Source organism: Chinchilla lanigera, unplaced genomic scaffold (genome assembly GCF_000276665.1).
Source record: "Chinchilla lanigera isolate Chin_1 unplaced genomic scaffold, ChiLan1.0 scaffold00034, whole genome shotgun sequence".
Classification (NCBI taxonomy): domain Eukaryota; kingdom Metazoa; phylum Chordata; class Mammalia; order Rodentia; family Chinchillidae; genus Chinchilla; species Chinchilla lanigera.
Window position 1 is genome coordinate 5703229 of NW_004955435.1, and position 22864 is coordinate 5726092.

Sequence of the window (22864 nt, forward strand, 5' to 3'; positions counted from 1 at the left end):
AGGTGTTTGTTATTTGTGTATAGGAATGCTATTGATTTTCGAGTGTTAATTTTTGTATCCAGCTATGCAACTGAATTTGGTTATTAAATCTAAAGTTTTTAGGTGGAGTGTTTGGGATCATCTATGTAGAGTATCATGCCATCTGTCAATAATGATAATTTAACTTCTCCCTTTCCTATCATTATTGCTTTTATTTCTTTCTTTTCTCTAATGGCTCTGGCTGTTTCCAGAACTATATTAAATAGGACTGATGATAGTAGACATCCTTGTTTTGTTCCTGATTTTATAGTGATAACTTTCAGATTTTGTCTATTTAGTATGATGTTAGCTGTTGGTTTGTTGTAGATGACTTTTATTAGATTGTGATAAAGACCATCTATTCCAATTTTCTCTAGTGCTTTTTATCGTGAATGGGTGTTGGACTTTGTCAAACGCTTCTTCTGCATCTATTGAGATGATCTTATTGCTTTTGTCCTGGATTCTTTTAATATGTCATATTATATTTATTGATCTGCATATGTTGAACTATCCCTGCATCCCTGGAACAAATCCTAGTTGATCATGTTGTATAATCTTCTTGATGATTTGCTGTTTTCTGTTTGCTAGCGTCTTATTGATGTTTTTGTCTCTATGTTCATTAGGAAGATCAATCTATAGTTCTCTTTTTGGTTGGATCCTTCTCTGGTTTTGCTATCAAGGTAATATTTGCTTTCAGGATGGATTTTGGAGTATTGTTTTTCTTTCAGTTTCATTAAAGAATTTGTAAAGTAGCAGCATTAGGTCTTCTCTAAATTTCTTGTAGAATTCAGCAGTGAACCCATCAGGACCTTGGCTTTTCTTTGTTTGTAGGTTTTTGATTACATTGTTAATTTCATTGACTGATACTGATTTATTTAGAAGTTGTACATCTTTTTGATTTAGCTTTGGTAATTTACATGTATGCAGTATTCTTTTGTGTTTTCCATCTTATTAGAATACAGATTCTTGAAATAGGTATTGATGATCTTCAGGATTACTGCAGGATCTGTTGTGTCCTGATCACATGTATTTGGGTTTTTTTTCTTCCATTTTTTTTTGATAAAGTTGGCTAAGGGTTTGTCAATTTTATTTAATCTTTCAAAGAACCAACTCTTTTATTCATTTTTTTTGTATTATTTTCTTAGTCTCAGTTGTATTAATTTCTGCTCAATCTTGATAATTTCCTCCCTCATCCCAGCTTTGAGCTTCACTTGTTCTTCTTTTTCCAGAAACTTGAGGTTTAGCATTAGGTTTTTTTAAATCTCAGTTTACTCTGTTTTACTGATATGGGAATTCATCACTATAAATTTCCATATGAGAAATGCTTTTCTTGTTTCACATAATTTCTAGTATATTTTTTTGTCATTATCATTTAATTTTAGAAACTGTCTAATTTGTTCTTTAATCTCATCTCTGACTGATTGGTTGTTCAGGATGGTGTTATTTAATTTCCATGTGTTTATGAAGTTTTTGTGGTTTCTTTTTTTTTCTTTTTTTTTTTTTTTTTTTTTTTTTTTTTCTCCGGTACCGGGAACCGAACTCACGACCTTGAGCTTGCCAGGCAGGCGCTTTGCCGCTGAGCTAAATCCCCAGCCCCTTTTGTGGTTTCTTTTGCCACTGATTTCCAATTTCTTTGTACTATGGCTCTTAGGATATACATGGGACAATTTCAATTCCTTTGAATTTACCTAGGCATGTTCTATGAGCTAGTATGTGCTCTGTTTTGGATAATGTTCCAGCTGAGAAGAATGTATATTCTGATGTTGTTGTATGGAACACCCTGCAGACATCTAATAAATCCATTTGTTCAAAAGTTTGATTCAGTTCTGATATTTCTTTGTTGATTTTTTTGTCTTATTGATCAGTCTATTTGTAATGATGGGGTACTGATTGCCCCCATTACAGTGGTATTAGTGCTTATTTGATTTTTCATGTCAGTTAATATTTGTTTTATATATTTGGGTGCACTGGTATTTGGTGCATATATGTTTATGATTGTTATCTTTTCAGTTTGTTGCCTTTACAAGTATGTAGTGACCCTCTTTATCTCTTTTGATCAGGCTTCAGTTGAAATCCACTTTGTCTACAACAGAATAGCTATCCCTGCTTTTTTCTGGGTGCCTATCACATGGAGCACTGTTCATAGACTGTTTCAGTCTATGAATTTCTTTTGAATTAAATGTGTTTCTTGAATGCAGCATATTGTTGAATATCTCTTCTTAATCCATTCTGCCTGTCTGTTTCTTTTGATTGGTGAATTGAGACTATTTACAGCGATGATTATAATGGATAACTATTTACTTAACCTTGTCATGTTATTTTCCCTTTGTTGATTCCCGTTCTGCCCCAACCCATTTAATTATTTGCATTGCCTGATGGATTCATTCTTTTGGGGTTCACAGAGTTTTAATCCTCATTATGTCTTTCTAGAATGTCCTTAAGAACATTTTGGAGTGCTGGTTTGTGGTCATGAATTTCCTCAGTGGTTTTTTGGTCATGGAAGTACCTTATTTCTTCATCAATTTTGAAAGATAGTTTTGCAGGATGCATCAATCTGCATTAGCAGTTGTTTTCTTTTAGTGCTTGAAATACTTCACTCCAAGCTGTCCTTGACTTTAGTATTTGTGTTGAGAAGTCTGCTGTGATTCTGATGAGCTTTCCTTTATAGGTAAGTTGTTTCTTTTCTCTTAACAATTTTTAATATTCTGTTCTTGTGTTGAATTTCTGGAATACTGACTATTATATGCTTTGGTATAGATTTTTTTTCTATACCTAATTGGAGTTCTATATGTCTCACTGAAGTCAAATTCCTTATCCATGCTTGGGAAGTTTTCTGCCATTACTTCTGAAAACAGTTTTTTATGTTGTTTTGCATCTCTTGCTTTTTCATTGACTCCAATCAATCTTTTTTTTTTTGTTTGTGTTTTCTCCAGTACCGGGAATCAAACTTACAAAGTTGCGCTTGCAAGGCAGGAGCTGTGCTGCTGAGCTAAATCCCAGCCCTGACTCCAATCAATCTTATGTTATTCTTCTTTGCATCATCTAGCAGCTCCTCAGTTCAGTTTTCATGGTCCCTTGCCTTTTTAAAGAAATCTTTCTTTTCATTGTCACTAGCTGCAATCCTGTCTTCTGTACCTGATATTCTGTCCTCACATTGGCTAATTCTGTTACATATACTTTTTTTTGGAACTTTTAATCTCTTGGATATCTGTCTGTATCTGTTTCATGGATTCCATTTCTTTTTTATGTTGGGCATTCATGGTTTGTATCATTTTCCTAGGTTCCTCTATTTTTGTTTTTAATCTTTATCTGTTCCAGAGTCACTAAGCATGTCTTTCATGATGGTCACATCTCTGTAATTATCTGAGAAATTATTTCTGATTTGATTTTTTCTAGTGCTTCATTCATGAGCTTTGTTACTTCTATCGTTACCATTTTTGAGAGTCCAGATGTGTGGCCTTTGAATCATTCCACCTTACTGACCCTTGGCTTTGCCTTTGATGAGCTGGAAATCTGGGGTTGCACCTTGCTTAAGTGTCTTCTCATTATCTATGTTTTTTTAAAGTTTAATTCCTGGTTTGATAGTTGTAAAATGTTTCTGCTAGATAGCTTTATTGCTAGTATTTAGAATTCTTAGGAGGTGACTTTTTCTCCGGGATCCTTCCAGGTGTAGCTAGTGTTTCAGTTTTGAAAAGGTTCTGCTTCTTCAAATTTATTGGAGATGAGAAGTTGCTGCCTATTTGGCCTAGCCGCTGGTTCTTTGGCACTGGCTTATAGTACTGTTTATGTCCCTTAGGCAACCTTGGTCTTGGCATACAAGGAAGAACAGCTGATTAGAACAGTTATATCACCATGGCTAAAATAGTGCAATCAGCAATAACAATAGCATTAAACAACCTAGAAAATGACAGACTATGATCATTATTAATTTGCCACATTTCACCACATGAACTATATTTTTGGTTATATATTAAAATATAAAAAAAAGTAGAAAAATGTATATAGTAAATATGCCCTTAGTATGGTGATTTTGGCAACCCATTCGGGACCCCTCCTTTCTCTCATGAGCTATCTATTCCCCACTCATATTCCCCATTCCTTTTTCCAATAAATTTTCCTATTCTTAAAAAATAGGGTGATTTTGTCCTCAGGGGAGAAAATTTAAAAGGGATTAGGGAGGAAAATAGAGAAATAGAAGAAAGGAAGAGATTAGAAGGAAGGTAGAGGACAAAGGAAGATCACACAAACTTTGGGAAAGTGGTGAAGAAGACAGGAGGGAAAGAAGAAGGATGAGATACAAAGAACTGAACAACAATGAAAAGCTAGAACTAATGTTCACGCTCATGTAAAAAGGAACAATCAAGAAAAGGAGGCATAAATAAAACAAAAAAATGGGGAAAGACAAGGTCATGAATTCAATTCCTGGTACAAGAACAACAACAAAGAAAAACAAAAAACAAAAAAATGAGGAAAGTAAAGGGGGAAAATGGAAAATGAAGAATGAAAAAAAAATGTCTACTTCAGGATGTGTCTCTGATATCACTGCTAGACAGAGTGGGTAGACAGGGTCCAGATCCATGTTGATTAATCCCAGGAAGCCTGCACATTTAGTTCCACTGAAGTTTAGTGTGGTTTCTGGCTGTGAGGCTGGGACCCAATTAGTTCAACCTGCAATACTCTGTGTAACTCCTCTTGGCTTAAACTCAGCTCTTTGATATCTTGCTGACTTGAACTTGGTTTCACCTTACCCTGACATTGGGAGCCAATAGATAGAGCCAGCCTGCACCTGCTGTGGGTTTGAAACGCAGTTAGCTCCTCTTCAAAATGGATACCAGGCAATCACCCTTTCCTTGGGGATGTCTGAACCCAAATAACTCACCAGCCACTGCAGTCCTTTGTATCCATTGCTGTGTTCCACTGGTGGATTTCTCCATGCAGGCCTCTGGGTTCACTGTTATTCACCATGTTTCTGCATGTTTAAGACACCCCTCCCGTACAGTGAGTCAGGGGTCAGGGAGAAAGTACCTCTGCAACTTCCATCTTCTACACAGAAGTCTCTCTCCTCACTCTCTCCATGGGCTTCAGTTCTCATTTCAGATCCTGGCTGGGTCCTGGGGACACATTTCCTTCCTTCTTTTCTTCTCATTGCTATATTCCAGTGTCTGTGTACCAAATCTCAGAGAGGCTGTTTCTCTGATGTTCACCCCTCCACCATCTTCCCAGAAGTTCCTTTAATGTGTGTAATCAGGGAAACAGTCTCATATACCTATGTATTTTTTTTTGTCTGTATTGAGAATCAAACCTAAGAACTGATGCATACTAACTACTGATCACATTTTAAAAACTTTCTTGAGATGTATTTTCTGACCCAGAATATTAGTTTTTCTTGCTGAATGTTACTTTGACATTGAAAAGAATGGACATTCTTCTACTGTTGGGTGACATGTTCCATATGTATAATTAGATTAATTCATTGATGATGTTTTAGAGTTTTCATACATTCATTTTTCTTTTTTTACTTAGTAGGAAGGAGCATTAGCATATCCAAGTATAACTGTGGGTTTCTGTTCTTTTCCTTCCAGTTCTGTTAGCTTTAGTTCCATACATTTGAAGTTCTACTATTACATGCATGCACACCAAGCGTTTTATGTCTGCTTGATTAATTTTCTTCTTTATTACTGTAAAATGTCCCTATTTATATCTAATATATTCCTTATTCTGAAAACTACTTTAACTGATATTAATATATTGACTCTAGCTTTCTTTTGTGTAATATTTACAGGATGTATATTTCTATTTTTGTACTTTACCAATCTCCATTTAAGGTAAGTATCTTATAATAACAGAGTTAGATTCCACTTTTTAAAAATCCAATCTAAGATCTATTTTTAAAGTATAGTGTTTATGATACTTACCCATAGTGTAATTATTGATACTGTTTGATTTATATCTACTGTCTCACTTTTTATTTGTATTCCATCTGATTTTTTCCTCTTTCAAAAAGTTTATTAATTTAAAAATGTTATTGGCTGATTGATTTTTTAGTTATTGATTTTAGCTACAATGAAATATAATAATTATGCACTATTGCCATATGTTTTAATTCTATATATTTTCTAAATGTCATGATATATTGGTTTAGATACTTCTAAGGAAATGAAAAATGAGAAACCTGTATCTTTTATGTGTGTTGTATGTTTGTACACAGTATTTTCTATTTCTAGCACAGATCATTACTTGTTGTAGATCCATATCTATCTGATTTCATTTTCCTCTGTCAGAATCACCTCATATGCTGAATTATCTTTTTGGGGGGCACAATATTGGCATTTGTAATCAGGGCCTTCACTTCAAGCTACACCCTAAATCCTTTTTTTCAATCTTTTATTTTGCAGACCAGAGCTCCCTAAATTGCTAAATTGTCCAGGCTAGGCCTGAACTTTTGGTCATCCTGCCTAAGCCACCCAGAGTGTTGGGATTATAGGCATGTACTGCCACACCCCTTCTGTTACATTTCTTTGTGTATGGTCTGTCGATGATGAATGCTCTCAGCTTTTGCTCATCTGAAAGGAAATCTGTAGTTTACTTACATTTTAGAAATGTTTTGCCTCACTTTTTGCTGAGTTCTAGGTTGACTACTTTGCTTTGTTTTTTTCCTTTCAGCACTTAAAAGAGGCCTTTCCATAACATTCTGGCCTGCATGGTTTCTGATAGGAATCAGCTGTCAGCCTTCCCTTGGTCACTCTGAATACAATGTGCTTTTCCCCCATCTAGGCAATTAAGATTTTTTCTTTATCCCTAGTTTTCAACAATTTGATTATGTATTACCTTAGAGTGATTCTCCTTTGTATCTTTCTTTAAAGTTATTTTAATTCACGGATTTAAGTTTATAGCGTTTATCAAATGTGGACAAATTTTATCTGTCATTTCCTCAAAAATATATATACTTTTATAAATTTTTATGATCTTCCTTCTAGTATTACAATTATGTAGAGATATTGCCCTATAGGTCACTGCCATCCTATTTTTTCCAAGTTTTTTTTTTCCTGTAAGCCTTATTTTGAATAGTTAATATTGTTATGATTTCAATTTCAGTGTCACTGAATTTTCTTCTGAGATGTTTTTCTGTTAATCCTATCTTATATATTTTTCATTTCAGATATTGCCTTTTTATTTCTCTAAATTACATTTGAAGTTTTTAATACCTTAGTATTTCTTTCCTCATCATCTCCATGTTTTCCTTTGCATCTCTGAACATATTTGTGAACCTAAAATAGCTGTTTTTAAGGTTCTTTTCTACTCTTTCCATGACTGGCTTCATTCATAGTGGTATCTCATTATTCACTGTTAATTGGCTCTGCGAGGCACAATGAATACTCAAAATGAGTAACAAAACTTTTTTTGGCTGTCAGAGGTAGCAAATCAGAAGGCAGTAGACACCAACAAGTTCTTCCTTGTGGGTTGAGTATCAAATAAAGAATGAGTACTGGGACAAAATTTCCATGTCAAAATGTGCGCAGTGCCAAATTCCTCAAGTTTCAAAACACTCAAGTACCAGGACATGCCTGTATAGGTATGTTCCTAGTTGATGAAATTTGTAACTGGTTATGAATTATAATGTCTTTGTATGCCTGATTATTTTTTGAGTGGAAGCCAAACTTTGTGAATTTTATTGTTGTGCAGTGAAAGGTCATTGTTGTTAGTTACTGGATTTAGTTGTATTTCTGTACAGAGGGCTGGATTTGTCTTGGTGTGAAGTCAAGTAATTTGTATATCAGTTTTATCCCTTCAAGGCTTGCATTGCTATTGTGGGCCTTTATTTTGGAACTAATTTAAGTACTACTAGCATATGACCCTTCTTTCAAAGATCACAATTCTGTGCTGCCTTTTGTGCAATATCTGAAACTATTGTTTCGTACACTTTGTGTAGTTTTCTACTTGTTTTCAGTGGGTGGGCAATGAACATTTCAGGAGTTTTAAGCTGTCTTGGCTGCTATAACCAAACACCAGAGAATGGGTGGCTTATAAACAGCAGTAACTTACTTCTCATATTTCTGGATGATGAGAAGTCCACAACCAAGATACCAGATTTAGTGTCTGTTGAGGGTCTCCTTTCTGGTTCACAGGTGGTGTCTTCTTACTGTGCCCTCACATAATAGAAGGAACAAGACAGCTCTCTGAGGCCCCCTTTTAAGAGTGCTAATCTCATTTATGACCTAGTCACCCCTCCAACACCACACTTCTTAATACTATCATATTGGTATTTAGATTTTGACATATGAATTTTGAAAAGACATATTCAAATTATAGCAGCAGGTGATGTTTCACATACTGAACCAGAAATCTCTTTTGTTATTAATACAATAAAAGTTTTAAAAAATTTTTTCCTTGTTATTTATTGGGTGTACTAAAATTTTATCATTTTTGTCTAATTTAAGAAACTCTCAAATTTCTTCTTGGCTTAGTCACATACTTCCAGTGGCAGGTATCATGGAACAGATCTATACCATAATATGACTTCTCAGCCTTCATCTTTGTGTTATGATTCTGGATGAATCAGTTTACAGGGTTATAGGAGTATTACTAGAAGCCAGTGTTGAACTCATTTGGTTAGTTATAATTAGTTCACAGAAAACTCTGCTGACCACATTAGCACATCCCACTAAATCCAAGGTAAGACTGCCCCTAACTAACCTCTCGTCTGCTGGATCTTAAGGTATATGTGTCCACTTCAACACTTCTAACGTGAGAAGAGGTAATAAAGAAGTCATAAATGAAAAGAGACACTGTTCCTAACGAATCATACTGAGTATTGCAAATTTTACAGAAGCGTATGATCATTCAATGCATTGCTAGGGTTTCTCTCAGGGATTAAGGGCTTGTGCGAATGAGACTGGTCATTTGTGCTTCACCAGTGGCACAGTAACTGTGCCTCTAACTTTCCCAGGGGTGGTTTAAAAGCATAGCCATTCTGTGTTACATATGGGCTCAAAATTTTGGAATTCTTTATTCACAACTATAATCTTGTGCTGAAATACTAATTTTTTAAGCACTGAAAACAGGAACCAAGAGATGTGTTCTTGGTGTGACTCTTACTTCAGGTGTCTAATACAGACAAAATCAGATCAGTCCTTAGTTTCTCCAGCCCTTTGGAAAAAATTGAGTTTAATAAGAATTTGGGTTAAGAAGGAAAAAAATTCTTTGTGAAAAATAGAGGTCACAGTGATTATAAAACAAAATAAGTTAAGCAAAAATTTTAATTCAAAAGTAGAAAGTATTCATTTGATTTTACTTTTATATTTAGTAAGTGGTAGAGTTCTTATTTGTTGTCCCATATCCTCCTCTCTTACTCGTAATAAAGAAAATGTAAACTTGACTTTCACAACTTGATTTGCTGCAATGTAGCCCTGGCAGTAATTGAGGTTTTGTTAAATATTATTACATGTATTCCATTTTAACAGCTTTGATGTCAATTGTCTATTAATATTTTTCTCTTTAGAAAATGCATAGAATCTTTTTTCTTAAGGAAGTGTTTCTTTTTTTATTTAAAAGAGCAAAAGAACGACAACATATCAATAGGGGGAGTCATTGAATTACAGACAAAGTGGTAGGACATTATCAATGGTTGTTGTTTTACCTATTGGTATCTTCAAGACAGTTTCTCAGGAAAACAAATAGACAAATAATAGTGAATTACAGACAGAAATGGTAGGAAATTATCAATGGTTGTTGTACTATACTTTGGTTTCTTCAAAGTGGTTTCTAGGGAAAACAAATAGGGCTATACATGAGTGAATGTTTTGCTCTTTAAAGATAATTTTATCGGGGCTGGGGTTTTAGCTCAGCGGCACAGCGCCTGCCTGGCAAGCGCAAGGTTGTGAGTTTGATTCCCAGTACCGGGAAAAAAAACCAAAAAGATAAAAAAAAATAAAAATAAAAAAAAGAGAAATCATTTAAATTTCACTTAAATTGTAGTTAAAGCCCCTCCCCTTGGTTAGTCATAAACCAGAAGAGAATTGTAAAATGGGAACAGAACAAACAGGACAAATTGGGAAGCAGGCTAAAGGTTAAACCACAATGGTTATCTGGGATCCAGCTGACCTACAGCTTCGGGGAAAGGTAAGGCTTGCGATAATTATGTGATGTTCTTGTAAAATTCCCCAAAATTAGGTAATGGTTACTATGGAAACCTAAAAATGTACTTAATCTGAAGGTGAGACTCAGATCAGGATGGACATCTTCTCTGGCTCCTGGTCAGAGACTGTCCATCAGCCAGCTCTCCAAAAAGCTTTATTCGTTCCGGCCTTTTCAGTCTTTCGTGAGTGCCTGTCTCATTGGACTCCTTGCCGTATCACTGGGACAAGGAAATTCAGTGCTGAGACTGGAAAAGTCCCAAGTGGAGCAAAGTGAGTTGGTCATCCTCCACTGGCCTGGCCCAGCACTGTCCCCTACACCTCTTGTCTCAGCGTATCTGCAGCTTAGTTTATTCAACACTGGCAGCCTTCTCAATACTCCAAGCCTTAAAGACATAGTAAGTGGGAGAGCTGAGATCCGAAAATGCGTTAGCAAGTACCAAGTGAGGATGTTAAGCCTTTTTGAAATTAAAAGCAATATCAAGTTTTCAATTGGAATTTAAAACACTTTACTGATTAAAAATTTTGAGAGCAGTATAGGAAGCCAGATGGCTAAAGTGAAAGGTTTATATAATGTCATAGGTAAAGCTGAAAAGTGGATTATTTTTTTACCATGGTCTTTTATCAAAAGTGTGTGTGTTCACATACATGTGTGGATTTGTGTATGGGAAAGAGGGTTAAGTACTCTAGGAAATTTTTGGAGAAATTAGTAAAGGTAAAGGAGTAATTGAATATAACAGCGTAATAACTGAAAATAATTAATAGAATATTGTTGGTTCTTTTTTAAATCATAAGTTTAAATAGTTCCTCAGTTTTTTCACTATATTTGTATGAGAACCTAGTATATAACATAAGCTATAAACCCAAAACAGACAATTGGTTATTTCTGATTTAATACATCAGTATTTCACAAGGAAATTTGAGACACATTGGATAATTATCAGAAATAGGGAAAACAGAAAATGACTACTCCATGTCTTTATATTTGTGCAATTAATATTTTTATAGAATCCTAAATGCCTTAGACATTTTCGATTTTCTTTTGCTTGACACCTTATGATAATTGGTCTCTTTTGCATTTGATAGCATTGACAAAATACATTGTAAACACTGACTTATATTTTTCTCTTTTATGTTTTTATGAGTATATGTTTGCAGTACATAATGTCTACATTCCTTGTGGGGAGCTGGTACATGTTCATAACACATCTTAATTTCTTTTTTATCCTCCTTCCCTCCTCTTGATCCCCTTTACCTTGAGAAAGATCTATCCGCATACTTCCTATTATCTATTATCTTTTATTTTGATCTTTATTTATATTTTGGGTTTCTTATATAAGATAAACTATGCAATATTTGGTCTTGCATATCTGACTTATTTCACTTAACATTATGGCCTCAGGGTGCATTTTTATATGTGGTTCCATAAAATGTAAAGTTCCCCTAATAACCAAAGAAATGTTTGCTAATTTAAAGCCCCCTCCAACACACATACACACTCAGAACAAATTAGCTACTCTTGAGACTTTCTCAGAACAGTTTCTCTAGTGGAAATGGTACTTTCCCTTTGAAGTTCCCCACTAGAATAAAACTATTTTGAGGGAAGCGTCATGTTCCTACTTCTGCCTTCATTTTCATATACACTGCTAAATGCTTAGAAGTAAGTCAGTGTGGAACTAATTCTGAGGCAAAATGAAGGGAACAAAAACAATGCAGCAATAGAGTTTTAGTGTGTAGGTTTAAATTTCTGAATCAATATCAAGGTACATATCAGATTTTCAAAAGTATAAATTCTATTTCATGACTTCAGGGGTTTCTATAATCACATGTGTAGTCCATAATTACTAGCATAGTACAGTATAGAGAGTTAATAAGAGAATCAATACAGAATTATTGACAGGTTGACCAAATCCATTCATTCAACAAGTATTTATAGCATGTCTCCTATTTTCTATGTATAAGACACATTTGTAATCAGTAGGAATATTGTGAAATATGTACTAACATTGTAGAGTCTACTGTATAGAACTTAAAAAATAGCCTCAGAGAGTTTAGATTTAATACAGGAAATAGACAAAAAATATGTAAATGCATAGTATATCAGCTACAAGTGTTACAAAGAAGTTAAAGAAGGCCTTCTCAGCTTAGGGCGTGAAGCAGAGTTGGAGGAGGGCAGGTCTGCTGCTGCATGGAGAGGCCTGAAGGAAATGAGGAGATGAAGGAATGGCCCTTGAAGGTATCTGAGGAAGAGGTGTGCTAAGGTCCTGAGGTAAAAATGCGGAACATATATGAGAAATAGTGAAGAGACTGGTATTGGAGGAGCAGGGAGAGAAGGGGAGGGTGGCAGGAGATGAGTTCAGGGGATTGGAGGCCAGGGTGGCAGACTCTGTGGGGCCTTGCCTAATACAGTAGAGACCTGGGGAATTTACTTTCAGTGGGATGACTTTGGAAGCAGAGACTTGCTTTTTTTGATTCAAATGCTCGTTGATCATTTCTCAAATTATCATCTTGCTCTAAAGTATTTTTCATACATTTTTAGCCAAGCAGTCCTGAAATTTTTGTAAACTCCTGGTATATTATTGATACTTTTTAAATAGCATAGAGCCTATTCTATTAGCTGTAACTTCAGTTATTTATTGAACATGAATTTACTTTGGAATGACTATATTCCAGGAATTAAGCAAGCTGAAGCAAAATGAAGAAAACAAAACAAAAAAGGCAGCAGTATAGTTTTACTAGATAGGTTTGAATTTCTGAATCAGTACCAACGTCCATAGCAGATATTCAAATGAGTAAATTCTAAACTCACTGGGAATATAAAGGTATAGAGGACCTTTCTTCAAAGAGCTGAATATCAAATAGGGGAAACAGATTTATAAATAAATAATAGCAAGATGATATGCAAGTGCCTAATACATAGTCAATATTCAGTAGATGCTTGTTAAATGGGTGAATGATGCTATTACTGAGAATGAAATGATTATCTCTGTCTGAGAAAGTGATGCATGGAGGAAAGATTCATATGTGACCCTCAGTTTCATGAGAAAGGAAAATTGTCGGTCTTGTTCACTCCATCATCCAACCCAGAATCTAGCAAATAGTCGGTGTTCAATAAAACTTTATTGAAAAAACAAATGAGTGCAGAGAGAGTTGAGCCAAATGTGAAGGAGAAACAAGATTTGTTTGGGCAGCACTTGCACATTATTGGCAAAGAGAACAATGTATGGAAAAGGTGTAGACAGGCAGATGTGGGAATGTATGACCCATATCAACCTTAAATTTAGATTCCAATATAAAGTACTCTGTCAAATCTACATTTGAGACATCATTTCTGGTGCATAATGAGAGCCTCTTTTGAGTGCATTTCATATGAATCTATATATCTACAGCGTTATTGGTGCATGTTTCTACATATTATGCAGTTGAAATATTTACATTTTAACACAAATACTTCAGTGTTGTTTCAGTTCTTGCAAATAGTATATTTTTTAAGCCAGAGCAACTGTGAAATCAGAACAGATATCACTGTCCTCCCAATACAAAGATTAATTCACTTGGGTACACTCAGTGGGAAAAATAATTACAGATTTTGCCAATAATAAAATGTATTATCTTGTCCACTCATTTTGTAGTTAAACCTTCATCAAGGTATAACAAGCCCGGGAAGTGATTTCAATGGAATTACAAAAGAAACGGAATAAAATTCATTTAAAACTGGTTCACACCAGCTCTCCTGCATGTACTATTAACCGCTAAGATCAAGTCACAAGACATTATTTGGAGGAGAAAGGGTTTAGTGAACCCTAGAAATTGGGTTTGATTTATGCCAGAAAATCTGCCTTTTCACTGCTTGAGATTTCTATGGAAGAAAGCCACAGCCTTTCACCAAATGGTTTCTAAGGAAACCCCTTATAGCACAGCATCTGAAAACAATTTGGTTGTTAATGAGAAATGGTTCTCACGGTGGGAAAGTGTTGACTGAAAGAAAAGCCTTCTGGGTTGGCAGTCAGTCTGTAAAAAGTGTTTACTGTTTTACAGTTATGTTTATGAAATTTCCACGTAGCATCAAATTTTTAGGTCTTTTTTCACAGTCTCTTTAACTTGTAAACATATTTCTAACAAGAAGCTAAGGCAGTAGAAAAGTTTTTGCCCTGAAAATGTAGATACTTGAACTTGCAAATGTATTCAAACAAGTTACATTCCAGAATCTGCCCACTCCATTGAGTTTTTCCATCTGTTTTGGAATTCCAATATTTTAGAATTCATATATTAGCATTAAATTATAACTAAATTAAATTATTTTGCATAGAGTACAGCTAAAAATAATAAAACACTATAAAATTTATATATTTTTAAAATGCCAAACAGCACATGAAATTTTCAAAATGTACTGTTTTGAAATGAATTATCTTTATTTTACATCTTTTTAGTTCTTCCCAAAAAGAAAATAATTGCAGTGTTTGAATAATAATCATTTTGTAATAATTTCAAGATTTAATTTTAATACAAAACGAAGCACTAAACCTCTGGTTAAAAAAATAAATGCTGGGTATGTGCTAATTCCTCTAAATGTACCTACTGAAATCAGATTCCACAATAACCAACCACACCTACATTTTCTAGATAATCTTTAAGTAATAAAGCCAAAGGAAGTTCATTTAGGAATTGCAGATCGATTTTTGTCTCTAACATGATTCAGGAATTTGAATCTCCATATAACAGGAACCAAAAAAGTGAGTACTGGAAGTTCAGAGGAGAACATTTAGAACATTTCTTGCCCCAGGAACACTGTACATTTTTGCGTCTATGTGAAAATGTAAGAGTTGCTCAGTCCTTTGAAAGTCCTGGCATCGTTTTGCTCGTGGTTGCCGTCGGTCCATCTGTGCCCGCGTTTGCTTTCTGCTTCAGACTTTTGTGCAAGTCGGACTTGCCAAGAGTCTTGTTGTTGTCCTCGGTTGTTTTCCTCATTTGACCCCACCTCCTTTCTTTCTCTTCTCTGCTCTTTGCGCTTCCTCCACTTTGGACAGCTGCTTTCACTGGAGGCTCTGCTTTGGGCAAGGAAAAAATGCTGCCAATGAAAATAGGAAAAAGAAGCAAATAGGAAGAATGGCAAGTGCTGTCCTGTGCTGCAGTCCTCTGGCTGTCCACTTCGGGGGCTTCCATCCGTTCGCTAGTAGATTAGGAGCGGATCTGCTGCTGGAGGCTGGCTCTGAGTGACCAGAGATTATCCGAGAGACACTTTGCCCCTCATCTTAGAATCAACAAATCCAAAAGTTGTTTGTGTTGAAAGAATTAGGACGGTGATGATTTATATTGACTTAACCCACTGCACCCCTTCAGGGCGTATAGTTAGATTTGGCCAAATCTATGCTGTTGTCAATAAGGCTGGTTATAATCAGAATGATACATAGAATATTATTATGACATTTAAGAGGGAGGGAATAGGGCTTTCTATTATCTCATTCCTTACAATACACAGAAACTCATAAATATTAATTCATGAACAGAATGAAGAAAATATTTTTATAAGCAAAAATAACAGCAAGAAATAGTTTATAGGTGTTGTTATGCCAGTGTGCTTGGTTTGTGTTGTTTAATGGGAACTTTTTCGAGTGGTTTAAGACGAGAAGAGATGTAATGCTTGTCTTCACGAGTAAGAACATCAGGAGGGTTGACTGATGGAGCTCTCGAGAAGATATGCTCATCACAGAAATGTAGTTTCTGCCTCAGCACAGTTAACTTGGTTCTATTTCTCTTTTTCCTTGTACCCACTATGGCACCACAGGTAGCTCCCGGACAGGCAGAGCGTGTAACTGTAGATCTCTGTGTTAGAAAGAAATTCTATCTCTGTAACCCTGTTGACACCTCACACTGTCACATATACAGGTGAATGTGGAAGGTACTCAAGTGAAATATTTCCTCCCTTCGACCCTTGTCTGAATACCATTAATTGTTAGTATTGGAGCTGACCACAGGAGGGGCCGGAAGCACATGTAAACAAGAAAAAGAAGCAACTGCATTTGCTGAGTCAAGATCCTGGTCAAGATCGCATTTGCTTACCTTGGAACACTTCTCAAGATAAATTCAGCTCAGTATTGTAGGTAAGTGACTGCTGTGTGCTGGACTCTTCACTAATAACTATAAACACTAAGATTAATAAGTGTCTTTCTCAGGCAAGAGATCACAGAGTAGAATCACGATAACTTCTCCTCTCAGAATTTGGGGTTTTAGATAATTTCCCTGGATTTTTGGGTAGTGCTATCTTCTTCATTTCATAAAGTTTTAACAAATGCCCTATCTGATGTTAAAGTAGCAAATCCTGATAACAAGTGAAACAAGAGCCTCCACCTTCGAGAAAGTCCCACTTTAGTGGAGGGGAAGGACATGTAGAAGAGAAATTGTAAAGAAAAATTTAGAAAAATGAGTACAAAATATTCCTTCTGGAACATTTAATATCTGCAGCTGATAGACCTTGCTACTTAACAATGAGAATCCATGTAAGGTGTTTAGCGTGTACCAGAGTTTTGGGGCATACTGAAAGCACACAAAAGGTGTTAATTATCTTATCTTTATCACCTTCACCTTTCCTATTTCAGTTGCTCATGCCAGATATTAAGTACAAACCTAGCCTTTCCATATTTGCCCTCTTTATTTTATTTTAATTTTTTTTTTTGTTTTTCTCTGGTACCGGGAACCGAACTCATGACCTTGCACTTGCCAGGCAGGCGCTTTTGCCACTGAGCTAAATCCCCAGCCCCTTCCCCTCTTTAAAGGTCCCACTAACGAAAGTCCATTTGCTTTCCAGGTGAATGAGACTGTGTATGTTAGCACATCGTTGTCACTTGTGTTTTTCTACAGTGGCTAAGGGTCACGCGCGGGCGTGAACACAAACGAAAGTTCCATAGAAAGAGGGGACTCTATTCTTCTTCCTTCCGTTTCCATTTCAGCAGCTTTGCTCTTTTTGGAAAATGAATATTGAGTCTTTTATTGTGAATCTTACAATGAATCCTCATTTAAACAAGGTAAGGTTTAGTAAGTTCTGCTCTAGATGACTGATGCCACTGTGAATGTTCAATTAGCTTTTAAAGCAGTGCCTTCGAACCTGCACCACTGCTACTTAGGGCTGGATAACTCTTGTTGTGGGAGGGCGGTCTGAGTATTATAAGATGTTGTTATCACCTACCCACAAGATGACAGCATTCCTTCAGTCAACGAGAAATGTCTCCAGACATCGCCAAATATTCCCCAGGAGTAGTGTTCCCGGTTGAGAAACATTGCGTCTGACCATCTGACCACTGATTTTAAAATGCTGGTACCATGCGAAGTGACTAAGGGTGACCTTTCCTCTCTGTGGAGGTCTCGGTCCGCCATGCTTTTTCAGTTATTCGCTGCCTATGCTAGGGAAGAGCAGAACAGTGGAGTAAGGTGGGTTTTGCCCTGAAGTAGCTTTTACTCTAACAATCTGAAAATCATGTTGATTCCTTAATTTTTGGGAACATGCGAGGTGATTCTTTGAGGTAGTACCTTCAGCCTCCTAGGTAGCTGTTATAAATGTCTAAAACCAGCCATTGGAAACCTCTGTAATTTTGTGTTTTTTTGTCTTGTTGAGATAAGATCTCTCTATGCAGTTCAGGCTGGCCTTGAGCTCGCTTCATAGCCCAGGCTGCTCTCAAACTTGCCACAATCCTCCTGCCTCAGCCTCCCAAGTGGTGGGATTACAGGCATGCGCCACCACACCAGGCTTCCTATAATTTTCTGAAACTTTTTCACTGAAAAGTTGATTCTTGCACAAGCAATGTTTTGAAATTTGTTGTTTTGTTAGTACATACTTTTTTTTTATGCTTAAAGTTTTTTTCTCCAAATCCTTTATAAACCAACACTTGTGTTATGGATTTAGGGGATAATAACAGCACCTGTTCTGATACATAGAGATCTTACTGTTTGGACAGCTGTTCACACTTTGAACATTTGTACAAGCACATTCAATTTTAAAAGAATAATTGTGTGATAAAACATCTTCAAACTGTATAATTGAAGTTAACCTAAATGTTCAATTTACTACTATGAAGTATGTAAAAACTTTAAAAACTATTAACCCTGCTTTCCTATAACTAAACATTATGATTTACTTAAAATCAAATATAAGACAACACATATCATTTAATGTTGAATTTGCACTGATAAGATATTGGGAAAGTTAGCTATGTATTAATGAAAGAATTAATTTCCAGAAGTATAATATTTCCCTTGCATTTATCTAGTCCTTTACAAAGTGAGTCAGTGAAGCTGTATTAAAAATACAAATTTTTTTTTTATTTTTTTATGATACTGGTAAAGAAGCTTCAAGGAGATATATAGTTACTCTTATTTTTAATATTACCATTTTCACTGAAGTCTTTTCTATAAAGATTTTTATTTTGCAACTCTAGAATTGTTTTCATGTATACTTCTGTATACATCATTTTATCTTAGGCTGCTGTTTATTGAGTGCTTACTAAATGTCAGCAGCCAGGCTCACCACCTTACATACACAATGTGTTTGCTCTCAGGACCTCATCAAAAGTTATACAGTAAGGTCCCAAACCTGAATCTGAATCCAGGCTCTCTCAACCCCAGCACTCTTGTTCTTAACCACTATAGCACACGGCTCCGTCGTGCAACCTGTTCACCATTGTTTGGACCCCGAAAGAAGTAGGTACTTGTTATCCAGGCTGTCTGCTGCCCTTAGATGACGATGTAGACATTTTGGTCTTTACATTCCAAAAACACTAGGCTAGTTTTGATTTGTTGAAATGGAATCCAGTGATCTATCTTAATCTTTTACGGTGACAAGGGCAAATTGAAATCATCTGATTTCCAAACTTGAGAGGTTTTCCTATTGCCTCAGTTGTTCTCCACCTCTAAACTAGATAGACAGATGTGTGGTACAAATATAACATTGTTCAAAGGACAATCAGATCACAGTCATGAAATAGTCATACTTAAATGGTTCAAGATAGCTCGCTTTTGTTTTGCTATTATAAATTTTGTAAGTCATATGACTAAAGCAGATTTATTAGAGAATTTGGAAATGGATGTTTTAAAAACAACATTTTTGTATAATGGAAAACATTTTGATGTATTTCCTTATTCACTTTATACTACAATGATCACTGGTTGCTCCTTGATAAAATATTTAACTTATAAAGTACAAAGCTGGGGCTAGGGATTTAGCTCAGTGGCACAGCACCTGCTTGGCAAGCGCGAGGTTGTGAGTGTGATTTCCGGTACCAGAAGAAAAAAACAAAACAAGACAAAAAAATAAATAAATAAAGTACAAAGCTGCACATGTATTATAAGTTGCTCATTTTTGGAACTAATTTATGTAGCATACTTGCGTGTGGATGTGAAAAAAGAATATGACAGAGATCAGTGAAAAAATAAATCATAGTCTACAGGTGTCTGATCTATAAATTTTCAAATTTCAAAACAGGACAGTGAGTCAGTGGTTCATTTAACTGGGATACCTAGGCAAGGATGGGGAACCAAGAATGCTATTCCTGTTATTCTCATTTTACAGATGAACTAAATAATCAAAGAGAGGTTAAAGAAGTCTCCCAAGGCTGTATGGCTGGGAAGTATCATCTATGAGTCTTGAGCTCAGCTGAAGCCCTGCGGATCATGTTCTGTACTCCTTTCCAGGTTTCTATGGCTTTGTTTGAAAAAAATGGTTCCTCATAAAATTTCACATGTAGGACAAGGCTTCACACTGATTGCACTCTCAGGATATAACTACTTCCAACAGGTACTGTGAACATAAGATTACCTATACATTTGAGATGGCCTTTCTATACCAGAATTTGGTTCTAGGCAGCCCAGCACATGTCTCTACTGCCAGGCTAAGTGCCCGATGTGCTCTTCTGTCTAACAGTCTCTACATACCTGCTGCAGAATGAATCAGTGGAAAATTTTTCTTTTAAAACATATTCCTGACATTAGGCTAACAGTGGAAAATGCAGTTTTCCTTAAAGAAATACCTCTTATAAAGGACTTTGGTGACACAGTGGTTCCACCAGTATTCTAAAAGGCACCGTGGTCTGGTGAAGAGGTCAGTGCACTGTCTAAAGTAAATCATTTCTTGTTCTTGACACAGCAGATCTGAGACTGTCAGTTTGGGCCTCTACTGTAGAGATGGTTCCTAAATGATACACAGATATGAATTGTTGAGACCTCAAGTCCTGGTTCCTTTAGGATCCCTGTTAGCTGAGAGCAGCGCAAAGTGAGGATCACCATCTTTAGGGTCCACGGGCCTGAGGGTGAGTTGTAGTTGTGAGGTGCAGTAGTGGCATGACTGTCATATGATGCAATTCCTTAACTGACTCACCTGAACATGAGAATAATTATTCCTACCCATAGGATTGCGTTCTGGGTGATGGAAAAAAATGGTATGTCCTGGCTATTATTAAATAAATTATATTATTTTGTTCTTTTTAATACCTGCAGCTGAGGGTGCTTGGTTGTAGGCATGAAAGGAACAGAGTGAAAAGAGGAAGAGAAGGAGGAGGGAAGCAAAATGAAATAAAAGTGGCTAAAATTTTAAAATTTGACCCTTATTACTGAAATATCGATACCTCAATGTTCTTATGACCAGATTTTTATATTTCTCTGGGCTGCCTTTCTTGACAGTTTATTCCCTAAGAATAAATGGTGACCCTTAGTAAGTCTAAATTTATACCTTACCGTTACCAATCTAACCAACATAAAAAGGGGAAACTTTTCTCAGAAATACATGCAAAAGTCTTGGCTTACTTTAATTGGACCAAATATTGCATATCTCCATTCCTGAAACAATTATAGGTCCAGAGGTGTTCAGTGTTCTGATAACATACCTACCTAGATAACATATCCAAACCCAGAAGACATACCCACCCCTGGAATCAGGGATAGTTTCAGCTCCATCCAATGCATAAAGATGGGAGCTACAGGAAGCATGGTTCCTGAAAGAAAACTGGAGATAGTATTACCACAGGAAGGGAGAACCAATATTACAGGTGGCAAAACCAGAAAAATATCCATTGTACGGTGTCAGCTACCTAATATATATTTTGGGTCACATACAAACTCCTATTAAAACCATTACATTAAAAGTAATCACAGGGGCTGGGGATTTAGCTCAGTGGCAAAAGCGCCTGCCTGGCAAGCGCAAGGTCGTGAGTTCGGTTTCCGGTACTGGAGAAAAACCAAAAAAAAAAAAAGTAATCACACTATTTGACAAATTTACTCAGAAAGTACAGTGAGATTTCCTGGAAATTTTATGAGCCTTAGTTTTATTTTCAATTTTTTTTGGAGTTATCCTATCAATTCCTTTACTCTTGACCAAAATATTTCTGATCAGAAAAACAAATTGATGTCTGATAAATTTCCTTAATCATGTTCCAGAAGAAAGAACAGATTTACTTCATTTAGGCTGTTTAAGTTCTTTTGTATTTATTTTTAAGCTCCTAATGGCTATATGGACACCACCACTCCGGCTTTTCTTTTTTCGGTTTCGTTCTAGATGCAGTGATAGGGTGCGCGTAAGGGCGCTCCGCGGGCCCCGGAGTACGCTGTGAGCTGAAGTCAGGGGCAGGGACAGCTCAGGTGTTGTGAACTGTGCGCTGAGTCCCCTTGTACCTTCGCAAATAGTAAGGTATAGCGGCAGTGGGGGGTGGGACTGGGAAAGATTAAAGTGTTACCGCTCCAACACGTGAATCACGGCGGTAAAAAGTCCTGCACAAAGGTACTGAGGAGCAAGGTCTGCAGACTCCACTCAGGCCAATAGCTGCTTCGTTTTGTAAGTAAAGTTTTATTAAAACACAGCACCACTCACTTGCTTACTCACTTCCTGTGGCTGCATTGGTGCTTTCTAGTGCCAAATTGAATACGTGACAGAGCCCCTCTGACCCCTAAGACCTAGAGTACTTACAGTCTGACCCTTTGTAAAGACAGTTTGTGATACCTGTTCCAGAGCAAGGAGGATATGGTTCGGGTTCTAAAAGAACTGCTTATTGAACCTGAGTTTAAAACACATTGTCTACTATCTTAATCACAAGGAGCACTCGAGAATAACAGTAGCCAGGTCTCAGGAAAAAGTTGCTTCCCTACAAAAGGTTCTTCCAGGGCCAGTGCAGGAGGTGAAGAGGCAGAATCATGCATTTTTTTTTTTTTTTTTTCCAGAGTCACTCTTCTTGCAGTGAATCCCTCATCTAATTGAGGGAGACACAAGGGGCCAAAATTTGTACTTAGTCAACATAGAGAAGAGCTGAGAAAGAAGACACACCCCATTCCGCTTCAGAGGTACGGGGCCGTGAATCCCCGCTTTCCTTTTGTTGCTACCAAGGAGGAATGGAGAACAGCCTTGGTAAGGAAGCGGGTCACTGAACAGGGGTATTTTCTGCCGGCACAGGGAATGTGTTATAGAGAGGAGGGAATCAATGGAAAAGGAAGACTTTGGGCCAGGCGCGGTGGTGCACGCCTGTAATCCCAGCGCTTGGGATGGCCGTGAGTTCGAGGTCAGCCTGAGCTACATAGTGAGTTCAAGGCCTGGCTGAACTACGTAGTGAGACCCTGCCTCAAAAAAAAAGGAAGACTACCACTATGGCCTTTACTTAGACATATACTTCAGTGAAGCTAAAGGTTCCAAAGTAGTGTCTTCAAGGGCTAATGTACCTGCGGGGTCCTTTTCCATTTGCGTG

General features: G+C 36.6%; 1 long non-coding RNA gene across 1 annotated transcript in view; it reads left to right on the top strand.

Moving 5' to 3' along the window:
• Positions 1 to 22864, top strand: part of LOC102008451 — a 45052-nt gene that overhangs the window by 12098 nt on the left and 10090 nt on the right. Inside the window, exons 2-5 of the long non-coding RNA XR_001234882.1 lie at positions 16038 to 16252; positions 16957 to 17173; positions 19711 to 19935; positions 22347 to 22530. This is a non-coding gene — a long non-coding RNA (uncharacterized LOC102008451). The remainder of the gene's footprint in view (positions 1 to 16037; positions 16253 to 16956; positions 17174 to 19710; positions 19936 to 22346; positions 22531 to 22864) is intronic.